General features: G+C 33.7%; 1 long non-coding RNA gene across 2 annotated transcripts; it reads right to left on the minus strand.

Annotated features, from left to right (window-relative positions):
* Nucleotides 1-977: 977 nt before the first annotated feature.
* Nucleotides 978-3,253, minus strand: LOC141482911 (uncharacterized). 2 transcript variants are annotated; one of them, XR_012465802.1, is made up of 3 exons: nucleotides 2,823-3,235; nucleotides 2,576-2,724; nucleotides 978-1,120 (listed from the first exon to the last, which is right to left on the minus strand). It is a non-coding gene; the product is annotated as an uncharacterized lncRNA (long non-coding RNA). The 2 variants fall into 2 exon arrangements; XR_012465801.1 differs by lacking the exon at nucleotides 978-1,120 and having other exon boundaries at nucleotides 2,127-2,724; nucleotides 2,823-3,253.
* Nucleotides 3,254-19,174: the final 15,921 nt, after the last annotated feature.

The raw sequence follows: 19,174 nt of genomic DNA on the forward strand, positions 1-19,174 counted from the left end.
TTTTGATAGTTTGATAATTAGTTTTGAATATGTTGGTTCTTGTGCTTCAATTTTTTTTTTTTTTTTTTAATCCAAATATAACCTATCATTTCAGTCAACTTTCCATGTTTCCCTTCTCCTCAAATTATGAGTAATACACTTTCTAATAACTGTCCATCAGCTTAGAAAGAAAAGTATTACTGAAGTTGAGCAATCATAAAGAATATCTGTTCATTCAGCTTCTTAAGATTGCCAATGGAATAATTTGAAAAAATTTTCATTTATCATCTGTAAATTTCGAAAGTATGAGCGGTACATTTTCCAATATCTGTTTTATCAGCTTGGAATTGTACAGTTGAATTGGCTAAACGTATGGAATATCTGTTCATCCAGCTCCGTACGATTACCCATTACATGATTTCGAAATTTTGCATACGTATCTGACTTTTTGAAAAATAAATGATACACCTACCAATATCTGTTTCATCAGCTTGGGAATGTGTATCGTAGTATCAATTAGTTAGATTCATAATATATTCTTTGTTCCCAATCATCCTTTAACATTTTATTGGTAATGACTCGAAAACAAATTATAGTAGTCATCAACGTCAGCTCATTAAGTAATCAATATATTTAATATAATCAATAAGAATATTGACACAAGAAAAAGGTCCATTTTTGAGTTTTATTAACTTTTTGAAAACTGTTGAGATAAGGAACGCCATCATGATCGCCAACATGAAGAAATCCTCATTTTTGAAATACAGTATAAATATGAACCCGTGTCGATTGGTTTATAATGTTGTTTTCGATACAGCGCAACGTAAAATATTCAAAAAATCCCTCAGATTTACTATTTTTAGTAAATTCTGGAAATAGTTTCATTTTAATATAACCGCCAAATATTTAAACTTTTTCCTTTGAGTTTGAAACTCAACAATTCATTTGCTATAAATAGTTATTGCGATACTCATATCAAGAGGTAATAAAAGAAGATGGTCTTCAAAAATTTTATTGAAACATGTTTTACATGGCAGTGTTACACTTCAAGCATACTTACCTCTCTTACCTCTCTTTCACAAAAAGTTTTGTCCTCAAATACTATTGTTCACTATTCGTTGCATAATCTTAACTGCCTCCCCTATAACAAAATTAAATTTGTTAAATTATGCTCGGTAGGGCATGTCCAGAGTACATATAATATTAAACAACAATTAATTTATCTAGTTAGGTATCTATTATACGCAAAAATTCCAGAACTGTGAACTGTTTTATGAATGAGTATTCTGACTCAAATTAAAATATTCAACTTTAAACTAATAAGAATCCAGAATAGTTAGGGTATGATAATTAGAGATTAGTAATTGAATGAAATGCAGATACAAAATATTTTTTCAATTGCATTTTTCAAATAAAATTTTACACACAATTAATTAAGGAAAAATAAGCTGTAATTACATAAGAAAAGAAACATAATAATAATGAATGCATTTTTGACACACCCTCCTGCCAGAAGAAGTACAAACAATTCAATGTCACCACATAGTTTTATTTTTTTATTTTGTATGGAAAGTAATAGGAAGTAGCATCTCAGACTGATGATCTACAAACAGTGAAGTTTGTAATATTATGAGAAATAAAAGAAGCGTATAGATATATTGAAAAGGTGAGAATTGATGATTATGTATTGAAGAAGAATCATTTATATAGGTAGACTATACACACAAGATGAAAAGGCAGACTGTGGAGGACGCTCCCAAAACTGCATGAAATTTTTCATTTTTGAAGGTGTGTAAAATATGTTAGATGTTCATGAGAAATGATGATGATTATAATATGAATTTTGTATGAGGCATGAAATGAAATGCGCATACATGAGGTCTTCGGAGGAAAGACAGGTACGATGTTGTAGAAAGTACGACACAGAAAGTTGTCTTAACAAAAGACAAATATGATGTTTCAAGATGTAGAAAGTTACTACGTCATGGTAATTATGAAAAAAGGTGAAAGAGTATAAAGAGAATAATAATAATATATGCAAAATCTGAGAGATGCAATTTACATGTGTTTTCTAATATATATTTATCAGATATAATTCAATATTCGTCGTTGGTACTAGCCAGGAAAGTAGTTGTTTTCGATAAATATTTCCAATAGCTGTTTATTTTCATTGAAAAGAAAATAAATTGCTATTGCTATTTTCAATTTCCTATTATTCAGTGAAATGTATATCACATGAGGTGACAATTGAATAGGCAGGTGACAAAGACTGTAAGGAATCAGTAAAAAAAAAATTGTACATAAAGAAATTGATGTTGAAATGGGTGTGTCATAAAGAACCAATGGATTTTGACAGTATGCTCAAGCATAAATCAAAAAGTATGTTTCAAAGTTGAAAAAGAAAGTCTGTAAGCTATTTGCTATTTATCATCAAATTAACTTTAATGTATATTATATGTACTCTAACCAATTAGATTAAACTGTCAAATGATTGTTAACTATATAATGCAGTGATTTTTGTTGATTTTTTTATTATCGAATTTAATAGTAACATAACCTAGCTATAAGAATAAAAATATATCATGAAAGAACTTACTGCCGAATTTCTCTCTTGTTTCATGCAATCGAGGCAACACCACACCCCAAGGCACTTCGAGGCAGTCACTACTCCACTACTCCATCACCACTGTTACGGTTTTCCACTCCAGGACATTCAGCAGATCGTACCACAGACAGCACGATGACCTAGGGAAACATGAAGTTGAATCATCATGGCTCAAATGAATGGACTATAGGAATATCGCAGTCACTAGTGCCATATTCAACCAGAAACAAATACTTACGTTGTTGCGTTACCAGTTGTTCTGAGTAGCTGATAAACAGTTCCTGTGTGGGCAGACATCATCCACAGACATAATATGTGAATAGAATTGTAATACTCAAAACAATTCAGAATCACCATCATACCGTTGAGTACCAGGATAATCCAAATCCCAAGCAGCCTACAGAAAATATTTCACTAATAATTTATGAGAACGACGCTAGTTTCATAAATGCTGACACAACAGAACCACAGACGATGATGTTTGAAGTTTCCCAAAAGCTCTCGAAGGGGTAATTTCTATATTCCTGGGCAGCTAATAACTCGATCACACTATTACACGATGAACACACAGATATAAATATATTTCGAAGTGTAAAATCAAAATCACTTCACGCATAAATATTCACATATTCATTAAATTATATGTATGTCATATGTCATGTCAAATCGTAACTCTTCTTCTCTATACACAATTGAGTGAATTGAGAGAATAGGCATGGAACAGAATGACAAATACATTTCACGGAAACCATAAAAACATGTTCCGGTAATACGAGAAAACGCAAAGCACAACGTAATACGTAATTATAGTCCAGTCCAATTCAGTCCACTGTTACGTTGCCAATGTTTCCATCCAGTTGAGTTGTGGTAGCCGAGCAGCCGTCAACCAAAACAAAGTCAGAACCAAGACACGGAACGCTGTGCGGACAGATTGGTGGAGTGACACGAAGACAGACAAAGTTCAGTGCCGGACTATGACAATATAAGTGTGGGAACTCATAGTTGCAGAATCAATTGGACAATATAGTTTTTTCTAACTTTTATAGGACATATAGTTTGTAATTGATGTTTATGATCATATTTCAAACCCATTTTTTTTATTATTCAAAATATTTTTATTGAATTGTGAGTTTTCATTTGAATTTCAATTTGTTTTTTTGTTTTTCATTACCACCCAGAAAGCTGGGGGCCAGCTTTAACGTGGAGGGGAGATGTGTCAAATATAGAAAATAATCATGAAATGATTCAGATTCATTTAAGTAAATACATGAATTGAAAGATGTTCCAACCTCACTTCAATATTTTAACACAAAAACACTCAGTATTCAGAATTCCATCTTTTGATATTTCAAGTTCATAGACATCGAAATTGATCCGATCACAGGATATGGAATATAAAACAATCTCCAAATATGCAAACTTGGCACAGATTGCATGCTGTGCATTTTACCTCAGTACAGTGACCGGATCAAAGTCGCAATGTCAGCGTATAATTCTTTATAAATATTGAGGGAGGTCAAGATCATAAACCATAGTTAATAGATCAGAGTTAACAGTCAACAGACAGTATTCATTTACGTATCGATTGGGTCATCAGAAATGCAGCACATCTCCTTTTCTTCAATCCTGCTGGGTGGCAGTGTAATGTAAGTTTTTTTGATTATTTTAATGTATTTTTTTATTAACATTGAGTGTGAGTTTATTTAAAGTATTTTTCCGTTTCTTTCACAATAAATATTTTATTAAATTTTAAATGAGTTCTTTTATTATTTGAATGAATGAATGAATGGGTGAAACAGCAAATAAAAATCCTCTCGTAAATAGCCAAGCGAGAACTGAGTTGCGACCCCAATTCTGTTAGATAGCCTTAAGGTCTCGTAGATGTGGCAGGAATATTCACGCTCGATTTGACAACAATATGGCATCATAACCCCACGGTGCAACTGAAAAATGGCTCGAACGTTCTTTACTGCTCGGATATATCGATTCGATTTTATCCGAATGTGGGAGAGTGTATGAAGCGGAGAAAAAGTTTCCTAGTTGCCGTTTGAGGGAGTTAGGAAAGCATTACATCAAACGATAAAAGGCTGAAGAAAAAGGGAGTGATGTATATCGTTCTGGCAGTACACAATATCCGAAAATTTATGTTCCAGAAAATATAAATTTCGGCGATGACCCGATGTGAGAAAATTCACTTCTTTGAACCAAATAGTGTTTTATAACAAGTAGACCTTCCGTGTGAAATATATCAAACATAGTATTTCTTCTTAACGACAATCTTTTTATCTTGAGTTGAGTTAATGAACCTTACAAATCTTTCCAAATTCGTTACGTTATAATTGTGGCTGAACGCATGCCCCTCTGCCGAAAAATGGTTTAGAAATGTGGAATTGGTCTTCACATTCAAGAAACCAACCCTATGGTCTTTCATTCTCTGGGAAAAACTTCTATTCGTTTGGCCAATATGAATTTTTGGGCATTAACCACATTTCAACTCATGTACTCCTGATCTATCCTACACTGGATTTTCATCTTCATTGCTTCCAATGAGTTTCCTTGAATTATTTGTTCTGTAAGCCATATCCAACTCTTTTTTTGTGAGAAAAACGCTTATTGTCGTTTCTGGAAGAGGAATAGACCTAGTGAATGGCTTGTTTTCGTTATCGACAAGAATGGAGTTGATAATATGGACCTTGCAACCGTTGTTACCAGCAGTTTATTAATGAAACAAAGTCCTTCTTGAAAATTTTCCCAACTGTAGTAGTAGTAATCTTTATTATAGGATACATCCTAATCTTACAAGACTAAATAACAATTTAAATTTCCACAGTGCCAAAAATATTAATAAAATTCAAATCTGTATATAGATAATAACAATAATGAAGATAAACTAAATAAAAAGATAATAATAAAAAATATACAATTTATAAGACCCAATGTTGAAAACCGATATTGATATAGTAACTATATAAAATATACATATTTTCCAACTAACTAACGCTCTAGGTATTCCAATAATTTACTTTTAAACCATCTTACAGTATTTTCCTCTTCAATGGCATTTGGTAAATTGTTAAATTCCCGTAGTCCCTTGTACAATAAGTTTTTCATTCCGCCACCAGTGTGAGTTCTATATATATGAAAATTATTATAAGATCTTGTCTCATGTTCATGTATTTGATTATTAAAAACCAAAAATTCATTAAAATATGGTTGGTTGGAGACTTTTGGTTATTTTAAATATAAAAACCATTGTCAAAAAAAATAATCGATTTGAAATCGACAGCCATTGTAGTATATTTAACATGTGATCAATGGAAGTATAACGACTGCATCTTAATATAATTCTCATGCCCCTATTTCGCAGTTTTTGAAATTGGGAAAGCCTATTTTGGTTTTTTAAATGCATTAAAGTTGGACAGTACTCAAAATGAAGTTTAATTATACAATTATATGTTAATATTCTGGAGTTAATAGTCAAATTATTTGCTCTCCTAGAAAATAAATCTAATTTTTTTTATAACGTATTCAGCATGACTGTTCAAACTCAAAGTGTTATCTACAATAACTCCCAGATACTTTATTTCAGGCACATATTCCAAGGTAGTGTTACCAATTTCAATTTCTATTTCATTATAATCAATAGAGTTCAGTTTATATTTAGTTGTTATCACCATGGCTTTTGTTTTATCTGCATTTAATTTTAATTTATCCATATGTGAATATTTTTCGATGTTTTACATATAACCTTTGAGAGTATCTACAGCATCATTAAGTTCTGTATTCGAAGTATAAACTAATGTATCGTCTGCAAACAGATTGAGTTCATGTAGCCCAGGAATTTAATAAATATCATTCAGGTATATAATAAATAAAAGTAGACCAAGTACACTTCCCTGGGGAACACCAATGTTGATATCTATCTCATCAGATATTTTTTAACCAATTTTTGTATGTCTGTCTGCATGTAGGTACCAGTAAAATAGAGTAAGATATCATCTACGCATCTGATCCAGTATAAAAAACTGTTCGCCAACTGATCATCATGAATTTCATTTTCGAGGTTATCCAAACAAATTCCGCCGAGTTTTCCATTATTAGAAGACCATCGCTGCATGAGTAAAACTTTTCATTGAATAGAAGATAATTTTGAAACAGTTATTGTTGTCCAGGAAAATGTTGATGTCACTCCACTTAAAACAATCACAAATTCCATAGATCTGAAACTGAACGACCCAAAAATCGAGAGCCCATCTTGATTCGAATATCCTTCTCAGGACCAATTCTAGAACCAACTCAAACACCTTTTTCTAGGACCACACCAAGGACGAAATTGAAGACTACACCAAGGACCAAATCAATGACCCACACTCCGTCATAGAACGCCTAAGCTCACTCCTCACCTCAATTTATGTGCCACACCCCTCATCATCAACTTCATATCATCGAATACCACCCCTAACACTCCCATCGCAAGGATTTTTTCACAAAGGTTGCTCTTCGCAAGGTTATTCTTCTTGGCTTCACTCCAACCATCGATGAGCTGAATCACTATAGACTACCAACTGTCATGACTTTAATCGCACAAATGTTATTGTTAACACCACTTGAAAATATCTAAAACATATGTGGCAAGGGTCAGAAATATACCTACATACATGAAGGTAATGCAGTTGTTCGATAACGAAAAAACATTCGCCTACAAATACAAGACAGTAAATGTTGCCAGATCTTGAACGTCTACACAAAATATAAAAAGTTATGATATTCTGAACACATTTCTCAAATTCAAAATCTAATTTATATATTTTCAGGTATTATGTTGGAAAATTATATAGAAAACAGTTGTAAATATGTGAATATCAAAACATACTTGAATAAAACATTAGGAAATAAGAAGTATACTTACAATAACTTATAAAGATATGGATGTGGAATAACTAAAAATGAATTGAATTGAAAGGGTTATATTTTTAGGAGTGACTAATTTTTGGGAAAAAAGTTTTTGGCTTTCTACTACTCCATCTTGTAACAAAAAAAAAATGTGGAAACCTTCCAAAGAAAGAAAGGAAGTGATCAATTTGAAAAGAAGTAACTCTATAAATAGATGTATAATACATTGTCCTAAGGCAAGTGTCTTACGCCGAAACATCGATGTCTACCAGTGAGGATGAGAGTGTTCCATGTAAGTGAATTTTTTCCTTTCATTTACTATACTGCGTACAAATCCTGACAATGATATCTAAATCAACTCCATAACGAATGTTCATATAAAAGTATTTATGAAAAAAAAAATTCTTTCGAATGTAATTCAATGTTTACATAAAAGTAGCTATGTATAGAGTTACTTCTTTCAAAATGATTGCTAAGGATGGAAGCCTTGAATGGAAGGTTTCCACAGTTTTGTATCAAGATGGCGTAGTAGAAAGCCAAAAACTTTATTTCCTAAAAAATTATATTTATAAAAACAGTTTAGGAATTGATTTTCTATAATTGATTGAAATATGTTCCTATTGATATTTACCATCTGATTGATACATGAGCTCCATCTGTTTTCTAGCTGTCAGTTACGGGAGAATGAGAACAATGGGTTTTTTGTAATGAGTCCTTTATCACCGATCATATACCCGATTTTACATTTTACGATTTCTGAATATTCGGGGACATCTGAAAACTTATTGGCATGTACTGGTCTCAACAATTTCAAGCATTTTTCACTTATACTGTAGCTGACAATGGCCTCCTCTGCACAATTGAATCGAATATGTGGAATAAGTGCCATCTAGGGAGCTATCATAGTCTGCTTAGTTTGACCAACGTATTTTTATCGCATTTTCATAGCAAATCTCAGACTTTTTCTATTCTTAAGTATTGTCTTTCAGATTGTTCAACACTTGTTGAAGTGAACGAACAGTTTTGAAAGCCATTTTCATATCAGTTTTTTTCAAGAATTTGATCAATTCGTTTGTATATTTTGGTGCGTATGGAAAAACTATGAATTTTGAGTACTCACCTTTCTAAAAAGATTTATAAAGAGACTCTCTAGATTTTCTCTTCCTAATTGACTTATCCACCATGTCTGAAGGAAACCCATTACTTTCAGCTGATTCCTTGATTACTTTTTTCTCGATATATCTTTCTTTGCTCGAAGGAAAGATGAACAGCCTATGGTTTGAGCTGTCAGAGATATATCTTAGAGTGCCAGTATTCCTCCTATATACGCTGTTTGTTCAAAATATAAGATGAATTTTAATTTTTCTCAAGAAATATTTATTTATACATCAATTTCTATGTTGTAACTTTCAAAGTTTTACCCCTCAAATATAAAACACTTGTGCCAGCATTTTTTACAATCGTCGAAGCAGTTCTGATATGCACGTTTCGGTATTTCCTTGAGCTCCCTCAGTAATTCGGTTTTTATCTCTTCAATCGTCGCAAAAACGACATCTTTCCATAGGTCTCTTCAATCGTGAGAACAGAAAAAAGTCACATAGCAGCAAATCTGGTAAACACGGTGGCTGAGGCATGATTACAGTACAAACAATGACGACTGAGCAGGTGCACTATCGTGATGGAGTAACTATGGATTGTTTTTTCGCAATACCGGATGTTTTCTCTGTATTATTTCTTGTAAGCGGCGGCATAACTTCAATATATTACTCTTTGTTGACCGTAAGACCATGTGGCAAGATCTCCTGATGCTGTTTTTGGTCTTGGCTCTCCTGGACTCTTCCATTGGGACGTTTGGACTTTGGTTTCGATCTTGGGAATAGGAAAAAGTCATAGCGGGCCAAATCTGAAGGATACGGTGGCTGAAGCATGAATAAGGTGTTGTTTTTGGCCAAAAAATCACGAACAAGCAATGACAAGTGAGCAGATGATGCAAAAATCTTTCCACGATACCGGACGTTTTATTCTAAAAATTGCTCAAAATTCTTTACTACAAATTATTTACAAAAAAAAAAACGATTTTCAACCGTGTTACTCTACAACAATACACCGATAATGAATATAAATTCCTTATATATTCACAGAAGCATTATTTGGGTCTATTTAAACATCGGTAGAATAAAAAAACTAGAAAATGATATAACAAGGTCGAGTATAGCCACACAAATATCACAAAATTCCATTTGTAGGAAATTCATCCGGTAAACTTGGAATGCTACTCAGTACCGAGAAATGAAAGTGGCTTTTTTAGATGAAAATACAGTTGGAAAGCACAAAAAATACAATCCAAAATTTTGTACAAATTGAACTGTAGAAGCTGCTACAAATGCCATGTTGGTCAAACCGAACGGTATTTTGAAATACGAGTTTCAGAACACAGGAGAGACTCCCCCTACAGCTCTCGTTGAACATAAAAAAGAATATGGACACATTTTTTGATTTTGATCATCCGACTTTTCTAGATGTTCAACCATATTTATCCAAAAGACTTTTTAGCGAAATGATACATATCCTCAAATGCGATAGTGTTAACACTAGAAGAGGTGGCAATGTCCTCAATACTGTATTATTCAATTTGATACGTAAAATACCTGAATGATTTACACATTTTTCATTTTTTCTTTCTGCCATTGATTAAAAAACAGACACCACCTTGTTTCATGTCGTTTTGTATTGGTGTTGTCTGGGAAATTTGTTGTTGCAATGTTTTTTATTTTTATTTTTCAAATATGTATCTAATATGTCTGATGGTTTTTAAAATAATAATATTATCAACACGAAAAAACTACTTTTCGATGAGTAATTTAATTAAGAACTCATTATTTCTTATGAAATTTAGTTTTTTAGAGTTTTGTAGAAGGTATATTTTTGAAAATTCATTGTTACATAGCCTTGAAGAAAAATTTAATTAAATTCGAAACGTCAGCAAGAATAAATTTATTTTTTTAAGAAAGAATTGATCCTGTTACGCAACCAGTATAGTCACCACATTCCACTTTTCAGAAAAACCCATTTCCAAAGAAGTCTCTTTCATTATGGCCCAAAATTTTTCAACTTTTTTCCTGAAAACCTGAAAACTATAAATGGTATGAGAAAATTCGAAAGAGTCTTGAAATTTTAAATTTGAAATACAGCTTTTTCTAGCTCTCCTGCCAACAACTCACTGAAACTATTAGAATTGTACAGCCCTCCGATTTCACTAATTGTATTTATTAAGCACATCCATTTTATGTATTTGTGATGTACATGATTTATAATCCTGCTGAATAGATGAGAAAGCACAATACAGGTATATTTCATACCAAGGTGTAACCCATACATTCAGCGAGATAATTCTAATGTCATATACAGGGGTGCGCAAAAGTCCGGAATAAAATTAATATCTTTTTAACCAGTATTTTAGGAGAAAAACGCTGAAACACGTCGATTGATTTCACGTTAGTACGCATTTTTTAGCAAAAAAATGAATTTTTTTTCAACCCCTTAGCTGCAACCCTCCCCAACTGTTTTTTTTCCAATGCAAACCTATGTCATGTATGGGCTCATTGAAAAGCTCGTAAAAAATGGAATATAATCATACCTTTTTTTTTACTCATGCTGTTACCACGAAATGAGAAAAAACTCTTTTAAAACCAAAAAAGTTTAAAATATCTACTTAGTGCTATCTAGGGGTGAATTAACGTTGCAAAAAACGAGTAAGTGGTGATGATGTACATTGCTCAACAATTGCTAAGGATTACCAGTACCTACTTTCTAAAAGTTTACAAATTTTAAGAACAGAACAACCGGGCCAGGCACCACAACAAATTTTATTGATTTATGTGTAAAACTGATAACGCAAACTTACACATAAAATTAGTTCCATCCCAAGCAATTGTTGACCAGTGTACCTCAAAAGGAGAAAAAGGTTGTTGCATTTTTTTTACCAAAATGAATGCCCTGATAAGAACTATTGTCTTGACTCAGTTTTAAAATTGTGGCATTTCTGGGTGAAATTGAAAATATATATGTTTAGTTTATCAATTGGGTACCTTCAAAGTGTTCTTTTTCAATTTGCTAAACAAAAATGGTATTGTCAGAGAGGCAGCGTATCGAAGTCTTGATATTGTTGGGATGTGGGGATAGAATGCGGGGTCGAAGTGAGGTGTGTACTTTATTTAATGCAAAATATCCGGAAAATCACATTTCCCAGGCTACTGTGAGTAAAATCTTACACAAATTTGCAGAACAAGGTACAGTGAAGGACTTGCCCAGCAGTGGCCGGCCACATGTTTTAGACGAAGATCAAAAATTGGACATTGCCGTATCTCTGCAGGAAGATCCACATTTGTCAACGGTTTCATTAGCCCAAAACAATCCTGGGTCTAGACGTACGATTGGGAGGTTTTTGAAAACAGAAAAATACCACCCATATAAGGTATGTCTTGTCCAAGAGCTCTTGGAAGATGACTATGACAGACGTTTGCAATTTTGTGAGGAAATAATGAGACCATGTGACGAGAATAATGGGTCTCCACTCAACATACTCTTTTCGAACGAAGCTACTTTTCATTTACATGGAATAGTTAACAGGCACAACTATCGATTCTGGAGTCAGGAAAACCCACACTGGATATGCGAAGCTCGTACGCAACGTCCTCAGAAAGTAAATGTATGGGCAGGCATCATCAACAACAGAATATTAGGGTCATACTTTTTTGGGGGAAACATTACTTACAGTTTTTACGCTTTGAATTAGTCCCTGCTTTAGCTGTTATGTTTCCCAATGAAGCAGATCCAGATATCCCCATTGAAACACTTTGGTTCCAACAGGACGGCGCTCCCCCACATTTTGGTATTAATGTCAGAGAATCTCTCGATGACATATTTATAGGAAGCTGGATTGGGTGACGTGGTACAATTGAATTGCCACCAAGATCCCCAGACTTAACGCCATTAGATCATTTTATTGGGGATATATGAAAGACAAGGTTTATCAAAATAGGCCGGCTAATATTGAAGATCTGAAAAGCAGAATTAGAGTGGAATCACATAACATACCGGCTGAGGCCATTCGGAATTCCGTAGACGGGTTTTACCATGGCCTAGGAGCCTGCCAAGTAGAGGGTGGAGGTCAATTTCAGTATCTGTTACGTTAATTCACCTGTAGATGGCACTAAGTTAGGTATTTGTAACTTTTCAAAAGAGTTTTTTCTCATTTCGTTGTAACCACAAAAAAAAAAAGGTATGGTCAGAATCCATTTTTTACGTGCTTTTCAATGAGCCCATACACGACATAAGTTTGCATTTGTAAAAAAAAAGTTGGGGAGGGTTGCAGCTATGGGGTTGAAAAAAAAATTAATTTTATTGCCAAAAAATGCGTACAACGTGAAATTAACTGATGTGTTCCAGCGTTTTGTTCCTAAAATACTGGTTAAAAAGATATTAATTTTATTCCGGACTTTTGCGCACCCCTGTATTATTTGAAATATTTGATGTACAAGTATGTTATTGAATAAATTGATAAATTACTGAGTTTCTTGAACAGTCCACGTCACATCAAATTCTAAACCTTCATCGGCGTTTCATATAACTAGAACCTCCAAGAATGATGATAACCCGGTAGAGTTGAAACAGTGAGTGATATTTATGTTTAGGGATGTCAGAAATTAACGAAAAGCAAACCGGGTATATTTCACATTACCTGAGATCCTTCCCTTCCATATATGTATGTCCATGTGTTTATTACACGGATTACCAACCTAAACATCGTGCTAATGCGAGTTCGCTGTACAAGGCTTGATTTATCATCAGGCGTCCGATTGTTCAAACGTATATATCACTCGGATGTTTTATTATACTGCAGTACAAAAGGGCTTATTCCTGATTTCAATTACCCTTAGAAGCGAAGTGGGCGCAGATATTTCATTCAATTAATTTCTGGTGAAAAATGCATGGTCGGCGATTTCCTGTGAATGGCGCTAATAAAATCGATTTCCCACCTCTGTCCGCAAATGGACCGGCTCGCCAATGCTCATAAAAGAGGGCTGCGAGTTCATTTAGGAAGCTGTGAATAAATCGGCCGTATTTCATACGAATCATACAAGGGAGATCGGCAGGTAAAGCTTACAAAAATTCATCAGTTGCTAAAAGGTCTTGCGGTTTCGAAAGAACTGATAGTTGCTTTTCAGATTTCCAGTTGTCCATCTTTATACAGAAAATTTGGAAAACTTCAGAAGATAGAAAGATAGCAAGTAGGTTCAAAATACAATCTTCACAGAAAAGTGCATGTACCAAAGTTTTTTTCAGATACAAACTGGAAGAAAACACCCTTTCAGAGTAAAAATTCAATTGTTTAAAGTTCATTAATTTTCATTGATGCAACTAGTTTTCCTTCATTTTGAATGTTTTATTATTACCATTCGTTCACAAAAAAAATTTGAAGCTTTAATAATAATAATAATAATAATCTTTATTCAATCCGTACAGATCACATACATCATGATATAGGATACGTCACAAATAAAAAAACCGTGTGATAATAGACAAATTTACAATTAACAATATTAAAATATCACAATTTAATAGATTTGTTCACATATACATGAAAACATGTATAACATTTATATTCATACATATGAGTAAATACATTTTCATTTTGCATCAAGTAATTCTTTGATACTGTAGTAACATTTGTCTTGAAAATATACTTTCAATCTTTGATTTGAAGACATTTTTAATTCCGTTGCTCTCTCAGGTTTGCGAAAATATGATTGAAAGACGTTATACCTCTATATGAGGGGCTTCTTTCACAGAATGATGAGCTGTGTGCAGGAACTCTCCGTTTCTAGTTAGGTAACCATGGCAATGATAAACTGTTTGATACATCTCAACATTTTATATTTGTGAAAATATGGTCGACACGATTCATCTGGTTTTAGATTGAAAATGAGTTGAACAATTGTTTTTTGGGAAACAAATATTCTGTTTGAGTTATTGGAGCATCCCCAGATGTTGATGTTATACGATGTATTACAGTAGATTAGAGCATAATATACATTGATTAGTTGATTGGTATTGAACATATTTTTTAATTGCAATATAGCATAGTTACCTGTGTTCACTTTTTTGCTTATGGCATCAATATTATTTTCCCAACTCATTCTACTATCTATATATATATATATGAGTTCCAAGAAATTTCGTAACTTCAGAAAGATGAATAGTGCTTTTTTTGACAACCACTTGAATATCAGTCACAGATCTCCACCTAGAATGGAAATGCATACAGACTGCTTTCTCTGCATTCACATTCAAAATTCATGAATTCATGAATTCTCTTGCTAAATTATTTAGTTTTTTTTGTAAGTCCTCAGGACTATCTGCATCAATGGCCAATGTAGTATCATCTGCATAGAGAACTACTGAATTTGAACTGATATAGTCAGGTGGATCGTTTATGAATAACAAAAAGAAAAACGGCCCCAAGATCGATCCCTGAGGAACTCCCCGGTCCATCTCATAATATTCAAATGTATGCTCTCCGATTTTAACTGATATTTTTCTCATGTATGACATCAGCCATGATCAGAAATTTCCACGAAAACCAAGGGAATATACTGTACTTTCGATTATCTCCAGGTCAATAATGTTGAATGCCTTCGATAAGTCGAAGAAAAGTGCTCCCACATATTTCATTTTATCTAGTGATTCGTTTATATATTTGAAAAAATTGTACGGAACACTTTCGGTCGACTTAAATTGACAGAAACTATGCTGATATTTTGACAGTATTCGAAATTTGGATAAAAATGAGAACATTTTATTATAAACACATCTTTCAAATACCTTCCTGATAATGGTGGGAATTGTTATGGGTCGAAAATTACACATACTGGAGGGGTCGCCTTTTCTGAAAATAGGGCTTACTACTCTAATTTTGAGAAAATCGGGGAAAACCCCGGATTGTATGGAGCAATTTATGATGTGTGCTAATGGTTTGGCGATATATTGAGCAATTTCTTCAATGACCTTCGTTGAGATCCAATAATAACTTCTAATTATTATATGCGAGCGCTTTCCATAGCAGGCTGTGCTATTATCTTCATAGCTCTACTCAAATTGAACGTTTTCTTCTTGTTTGTTTTTTATACGGTTAGAACGCCTCAATGCAGCAATTTGTTCTCTCCTTTTATCCGGATGTCTGTTAAAATTTGTCTGTATTTGGATTATATCAGCTAATATCCTTTGTGTTGGTGTTTCTCTAGGTTTATTGTTTCTGGAAATGTGTATTGTTTTGAGGAGTATATTGAATGTTAGGTCTTGTTGTGTTTCGATTTGTATTTACTCCTCGATAAGTGAATTATGACTTTTGAATTGGATGTTTAGGTTTTCCCAGATGTCCATACAGTTTCCTGTATTGACTTGTTTTATCAGATTGATGTTTTCTGGTGAAGAAGAATTTTGTTTGTTTTGTATGGTGTGTGTTGCGAGGTTTGGTTTATAAATCATATAAATCTGCGATCTTTCATCTCTGAAAGAATGTGTTGAATTCCATATTTTTATCCATTAATAATCTTCAGTGCCCAATAAGATGAGCTTGCAATATCAAGGGGTATTACTAGAAGTTTCGATGGGAAAGTGTTTAGTCCTCATCTTCCTATTAGCACCTTTCTTAATTTCTTTCGAAAACGAGACTCTCAATCTTCCATCTGTCAGAAAGAAACTCTTCCGTAAGTTCTTCATGAAATAATTTAAAGACTTATTCAATATCCTTTTTCTTCTTTTGGGCTATCCTTCCTTTTATTATATTGATGGAGACGTAGAAGAAAAGTTTCTTCAAAAAACAGATTCCTCCTAAAAATGTTCCCTTTCCAATAACTGAGTTTTCCGGTTATACGAGTAAAAAACATGTTGAGAAGAATACTAATACATATGGAATGCAAACCACACATCAACAAGTATTTCATTTCAATCTCTGGTTTCCTGTCATATAAGTACGATGACATGTCAGCCTTGAGGCTATTGTAGCAATATGATTTGTTCACTTTTAGATTGGTATGCGGTATTTTGATGTGGCATTTGAGAAAAGCAAACGTTTACTTTGTGCGTCTTTATTCAGAATTCAAATTGAGTTTTGTAAGGAATAATATTTTTTTTGAAGGGGAATTCAGTGATAGGAATTCCTTTCATTCATTCTTTTCGGAAAGAAATGAGTATGATCCAAAATGATGTGAATGAATAGATCGTCATGGATATGGAACGGCAAGCTTTCAACGTGATCATGCTTTCGCAAGTAGAAACATGTTTCTTTAATTCATTTGCAATAAAAGGGGTTGACATACAAAAATTTTATAAGACTGAAATAGAAGTATTAAGGCAGCCAAGGGTTGAGTATATTGAGTTCAATCCGTTAAAATGTGTAGAAATACATAATTTTCGAAATTTCACTGTACAAATGACGAGTCTATGCGAGACTTGAACCCAAGGCCACTGACACAGCAGCAAATTGGTGTGACAATATGCAATTTGATTTCATAATGGCTCCCATTTGGTTTTCAAGCTACAAGCTTTTGATGAGTATTTTTTTTTCGCCAAACTACAAATCTCTGGTAAGATAAACCTATTTCACTTCATATATGGCCATTAATGGGTACCATCAGTACCATACCGTCAGCGGCCATAGATATCCTTCTAAATCTACCTCGTCTTCACATTTTTCTGGAGAGAAAGGCTAGATGGACTGCATATAGACCTGTGTACATCAACAGTTGCACAAATCAAACTAATGCAGAGTACAATAGACTGCTGATTGACACTGGAAGTCACAGCATTCTGGGAATGACCTCTCAGACTATGCCTTGAACTGTCAACTACGAACTGAATTATACAAGTACTGTTCTTGGGTAGAGACGGAAAAATTGAGAGCAGAGAGTTGTTGATTCACAGATGGATCAAAAACACATTCAGATTCTGTTGCAGGTGTTGCAGAGATATCAACCTGCCTAGAGACCTATGCGACTATGCGGTAATCTTCCTAATTGAATCGTGTGCGAAGAGATTGGTAGAATCGAAATTCATACAGCAGTCAATAAAAATATTTTCTGGTAGTCAAGCAGTGTTGGAAGCTCTTGGCTCCTACCGAGCAACGTCTACATTGGTAGCAAGTTGTCAAAAACAACTCTCCTCAGTAGTAAGACTCAACAAATTGTCTCTAGTCTGGATTCCTGCTGGCCATACTAGCCTGGAAAAAATGAACTTGCTAACTTCTTTGCAAAAAAGTTTGCTGAACCAGAACCTGTCATTGGCATCTCTTCAGGCTTTGCCAAACAAAGGTTGAACACCTCGATGACAAAAAGATTTATGGACTTTTGGCAGAATCTTCCAGGATTAGTTCACTTCAAGACGTTTATTCACCCTTCGAAGCTTGATACCAAACAGATGTTAGACTACAGTCTAACAGGCCCCCTTACAAGTCACTGTCGTGTGAATCATCATATTTAGAGACTCGGGTCTGTCGGAAGAGAGTGTGTGTCGCCTCTGTTTGGAAAATGATAAAACAGCAGAGCACATACTTTGTGCCTGCCTCGCTGCGAACCGAATCGTATTTTCCGAGATTGGCAGAGCCACACTCTCACCATCTGACCTGAAAGATTACTAACCATATGAAGTAATTGACTTCTTCAAGAAGCTGGGTTCATTTGGTCGAGAGTGAATAGGCGTGTGCCCAATAAACCCTTGCGGGTTGCGGTGGAGAGGAGAATAGATCCACTATCTTTGACCTAACCTAACCCTAATATTCAAATCACTGTTGACAAAGCTACTGTGGAGATCAAATCGTTAAATGTAGTTTATCAAAATAACCCTAATATATTTCGAAACTACATATCTGTTCCATATTCAAGTTTGACATTGAATTCATATATTTTCAAGTAAAAAATGCTCATATATTACTGAAAATAATTGCTAGTGATTTTGGTCTACTTTTTCAATAAGAGCCGGTCATATAATTGAAACTTACTCCAATTATCCTGGAAAAAATCAGCTTTATCTGTTCAGGGTGCAATCGTTTTAAAAGTTACTATCGATAACTTGATATTCCGCAGAACCCAAACTATTTGAAGGATCTCTGTGATAATGAAAACCTGGGAACATAACCAATGTAATGTTGCCTATTTTTTACAACAGAAATGATACACACATTTTCAATTGAGGAGTATATTTCTCATAGAAAGGAGAACTACGTCGATTCCATTTTTCAAACTCTTATATGAACTTATTATTTGAGGAATTTTGACCGGCGCTAATATATTATTTGAAATATCACTCATTTTTCAACTTCGTCATTTTTCCAATTGTTGGAAATTGTTGGAATATTGGAAATATTCATTGATTATTTTTAGAGTTATAGAAATAGAAAATGTCCATTGAAAAATGAAAGAGAAATAATTTGGTTCAAGTGGCATCATTGACCAAACATTTTTTATTTCTGAATAATCGATTATATTGTAAATTCGACACTGACCAGTTTGTGTATCGTTTCAGATTTCTACCATTCCGTCGAATTCAAATCTACAGTTGAGCTCTAGAAACACATTCTGGTGAGTAAAACCATTTTGCTTTTTTTAATAGCGGTAGATATACAGGGCTATTCAAATTCGT

This window comes from Leptinotarsa decemlineata, unplaced genomic scaffold, assembly GCF_025532065.1.
Source record: "Leptinotarsa decemlineata unplaced genomic scaffold, Ldec_3_MD MMD2_tig00002082_RagTag_RagTag, whole genome shotgun sequence".
NCBI lineage: Eukaryota > Metazoa > Arthropoda > Insecta > Coleoptera > Chrysomelidae > Leptinotarsa > Leptinotarsa decemlineata.